The sequence below is a fragment of the Sinocyclocheilus rhinocerous genome, unplaced genomic scaffold, assembly GCF_001515625.1.
Source record: "Sinocyclocheilus rhinocerous isolate Xijiao unplaced genomic scaffold, SAMN03320098_v1.1 scaffold2753, whole genome shotgun sequence".
Taxonomy (NCBI): domain Eukaryota; kingdom Metazoa; phylum Chordata; class Actinopteri; order Cypriniformes; family Cyprinidae; genus Sinocyclocheilus; species Sinocyclocheilus rhinocerous.
This window is the reverse complement of record NW_015633528.1, coordinates 222,431-226,561: the sequence shown is the minus strand read 5'-3', so window position 1 is coordinate 226,561 and position 4,131 is coordinate 222,431. Positions and strand designations below refer to the sequence as shown.

The window sequence follows — 4,131 nt, the reverse complement described above, 5'->3', positions numbered from 1 at the left end:
AAAAAAAAAAAACCCACCATCGCACGCCACTGAGAACAGTGTAGTTTTTACCGAGCAAACAGCAGAACAGCGAGAAACCGCGTGGCATCTGGGGACCTGCCGCTGCCAGAGAGAAGCACATGATATCTTGTATTAGATCTCAACTCTGGGCTAATAAGTGTAAAGCACTCTGAAAGCGCATTCTCTGTTGGTCCTGAAGTTACCGTAATCGTAGCAATATACACTTTCTCAAACCGAGCTTTACAAACAAACACAGACAGGAATCAACAGCTGCTCGCTATCTGCCTACACTTTTACTCACAACTCGCTTTAAACCAGCATCCAGAGCTTTTAATAACTTCTGCTTGAGATTTAATGCGCATTTGGCTGATTTCGCCTTGAAATATTAGGTTATGAACAGTAATATGAGAGACAGATGAATCCGCTTCATCTACTGAAACCAAAGGCCCTTTGAAGGAGTCGCTCTGAAAACACGATCAGCAACACAAACACACTTCAGCAAACCATCCAGCCATCACACAATTATTCTAACACAACTAAAGAGAGGAATATTACACAGGCATACTGTTCACCATCTTTTAACGCTTTATAATGACTGGGACACCCAACACATAAATCTAGCAGCACGCACTCACCTCCGCCGGCCGCCATCTTGCCGGAGCCACTTAAGAACCCAGAGTGCGCGCGGGATGCGCTTTTATACCTGTGCTGCGGGGCATCATGGGAAATGGGAGAAACCTAACACCATGAAAACGCATTTTACATGCCAATTGCAAATGTTTTATTTAAAATAAATCTATCAAATATATCAAATGCAAGTAAAAAATACTATTAAATATTAAGTGGTCGAAAAAAATAAGGTTTGCTCTTGGTTGGAGGAATCGTTCTGCGCATGCGCGATTAGCCTCATTTGGATCAGCTGTGCGCTGAGTGAAGGTGAGCAACAGTGTCTTTATTCGTCCTTTTTGCACATTAGTTGTAAAATGACACATTAGACTTGTAATTGTTCATATTTGAAGCATTTAATGCCTCTTTCTTCATACGTTTGTAACATATGGTGCTGTTTGACGCCGGTCCGTGACGCAGCAGGTAAACTCTGAGGTAAATAATATAACGCGTTTTACTGATTTAAACGCGCAACTCAACACGATAAACATATCACTTTATACATGCTGTATGTTTCTCATTTTGACTAGAAGTGAGTCTAAACAGCTGTTGCCTTTCTCACACGCTCCCCCTCGCGTGTAGCAAATACTAATAATAATACTAGGCATGTCATTAACCAGACCTTGTTAAAACATCATGTAATGACTTTGTTTTGAAATTAGTAGAAATACACTTTCACCGTGTGTTCCTTTGAGCTGCTCCACGGAGACTCATGCAGCACTGAATGAAGCCTCCAGCTTTATAGGTTTGTACATGCGTAGGTGTTTTACATCGATTAATCTTTATGAAATCAGGTGTGAATGAAGACACAAGGTCAGTGGACTCCTCACAGAATGTTCAGAAGCATGAGTCTAGATATGTTTGGGTAATATTATGCCAGCACTGATGTTTGGTCAGAGCAGCTGTAATGCAGGAGTGTTTGCAGGTTTCTCCAGCTGAAGATGTGGATCTGTTCCAGTGCTGCTGCAATGCTCTGTGAAGCTACTGTTGAGCGCCTGTGCCTTTATTCTGCAGAGAACACACACACACATGTGCTTTACTGCAGTTTCATCAGAGGAATGCTTTAGGAGCTGCACACTTGTAGGTTTTTTACTCTCTTTCCCACAAACAGTTACACAATTTAAATTCTATTAAAGTATATTTAAAAACTAAAAATACAGCATGTTTCACATTCTCTCTCAGTGAAGAAAGCTTCATTCCTTACAGCTTCTGGAAGTCAGCAGCAGTGTTTTACTGTAGCACTACTTAAAATTTGTAGTTGTGGTGCTCATTAATTTTTGGTGAGTGCTACTAAATTTTTGCTGGTGCTCCTAACTTTTTGAAGTTGGGAGCACCAGTGCTACAAAGTAAAAAAGTTAATTTCGAGCCCTGTAAATCACTGAGCAAATTCAGCATTAATGCAATGTTGCACGGCTGCAGTGTGCTCCGATGTAAATGGCAGAAATGATAAATAAGCTGTGTATTGTGTTGAGGGATTCAAACAGGCACATTATCAGTGAGGTTAATGGAAACAAGAGGCAGAGCGGCACACTTTTATTGACTGATGTGTTGATGTGAATCTGTTTTAGGGCGTTACACAGTCAGCTGGCGTCACTGATCTGACAATCCCTCATCAGTCCGGCACGCTTCTGTGAGGATCTCCAGCCGTCCTCTGTATTCATCGCTGACCGCAGCAAACGCTTCCTCAGGTGCACAGACGGCACGGATCGGTAGGAGCACGCTTATGCAAGCCGTGGTAAGTCATCCTAATAAAAACAGTCACAGGTGTCAGTATATAGTGAGAAATTATGTATTTTATTTTGTGTGAATCTAGTCAATCTTTGCTCTAGAGAAATTGATGCGGTCGTCTGCTGGGCTGCTCGGATACAATAAGACAATAAACTATAGCTTACATGACTTTCTAACAGTTACAGATGAAGAATATACCTGTGACATGTCAGTTATGCACTGGGGAAAACGCGTCTCAAATGCATTAAATGGCACAGATATTTTCGCTGTTTGTCATGGTGGATTGATTTGATCCGTGATCGACATTAAGGGCTGCTTGAGAATAAGCGTGCACATCAAATTATCTTGACTCACTGAACCTGGGTCAAATTAGTGAGACTGCATGAACATAAATGGTCATTTATTGAACTTCTTTATCCTCGATTGATGTGCTAGGTTATTTCAAGTCAGACTTTAATCCCTGCTTTTCTTCGCGTCTTTTATGAAACAGACCCCAGAATGAAGACAATCCAATCGTGAAGTGACAAGTGCATAAATCCCAACTTCCAAACCTTTACCTGAGAGATGCTTCAACTTTGCAATAGATCTCAAATGGAAGACATCTCCTCTAACAACAGCACCAATTTGTTTATTTAAAAAAACATAGTGAAGAGACAAAGATCACTCCAAGGTCTTTAATTTGTTTGTGTGCACTGGACCTGTGCTTCCAGAGCAGAGTAGGAATTTGCAGTGCAAACTACAATTAACACCTCAGTTTTATCCCCATTTAGCTTGATCCTCATCCATTTCTTCAATAACACATAGAATGAAACAGTGGTGCCAAGCTTTACTGGAAGATAACTGTGAATCATCCGAACAAGTGATATTAAATGTATTTTTTGCAAAATGAGGGCGAAGGGAAGCACAAAGGGAAAACAATACAGGTCCCAAAATGGACCCCTTAAGCACACCATACAAGACAGGTGCAGATGATGAGGAAAAAAGTGAAAAATCTCCTAAATTTACAGAAAAAAAGCCCTATTCTCAAGATAAGCAAACCACTGTAATGCAGTGCCTTGGATATACATTCAAGTAATTTAAGAAAAACGTCATGTCAGTGATATAAAATGCCACGCTCCGGTCCAACAAAACCAGCACAACACAAAAGCCTGAATCCAGTAGGGGTGCTCCGATCAGGGTTTTTGAGGCGGATCACAGAAAGCAGTATCTGCCGATACCGATCTTTTAAAGCCTTCTTTTTATCATTTATAACTATTTATAGTGATACTCCAATCAGGATTTTTAGGCATTTATTCAGGCCTGAATTTCATTTTTGAAAATGTGGGTAATTCCTCTCTTAGGTGTCTCTCGTGAAGCAGCTTTCACACAGGAGTCCGCTTCTGATCCGTGTTGACCACAAACACAACATTTATACATTATTCTAATTTCAAATCCAAACATTGTCACTGAAAATGCTTTTTCAGCATCGCAATTATTTCTTTACACAGTACAGTAACACAATAGTTCACGGACATGTTTAAACACAATAAATATAAGCAACACATTATTCAATGCTTTTTACTTTTGCATTTACTTCTAGATTTATATATTAAGTTGCTCAAGCAAGTGGCAAAACATTTAAACTACTTTTCTTACATTATCACAAACTTACCATTGACAGAAATAGTCAGCTCTACTGCCTTTCCTTCTGCATTGAAATCTTTATTACAAGCAATCCTGCAGTTCATAAAGAACTTT

The 4,131-nt window shown here is 40.0% G+C and overlaps 1 long non-coding RNA gene across 1 annotated transcript in view; it reads right to left on the bottom strand.

The window, feature by feature from the left end:
* LOC107744211 (uncharacterized) overlaps positions 1 to 658 on the bottom strand; it is a 2,224-nt gene extending 1,566 nt beyond the window's left edge. The window contains exons 1-2 of the long non-coding RNA XR_001640465.1: positions 636 to 658; positions 18 to 102 (exon numbers count right to left, since the gene is read on the bottom strand). This is a non-coding gene — a long non-coding RNA (uncharacterized LOC107744211). The remainder of the gene's footprint in view (positions 1 to 17; positions 103 to 635) is intronic.
* Positions 659 to 4,131: the final 3,473 nt, after the last annotated feature.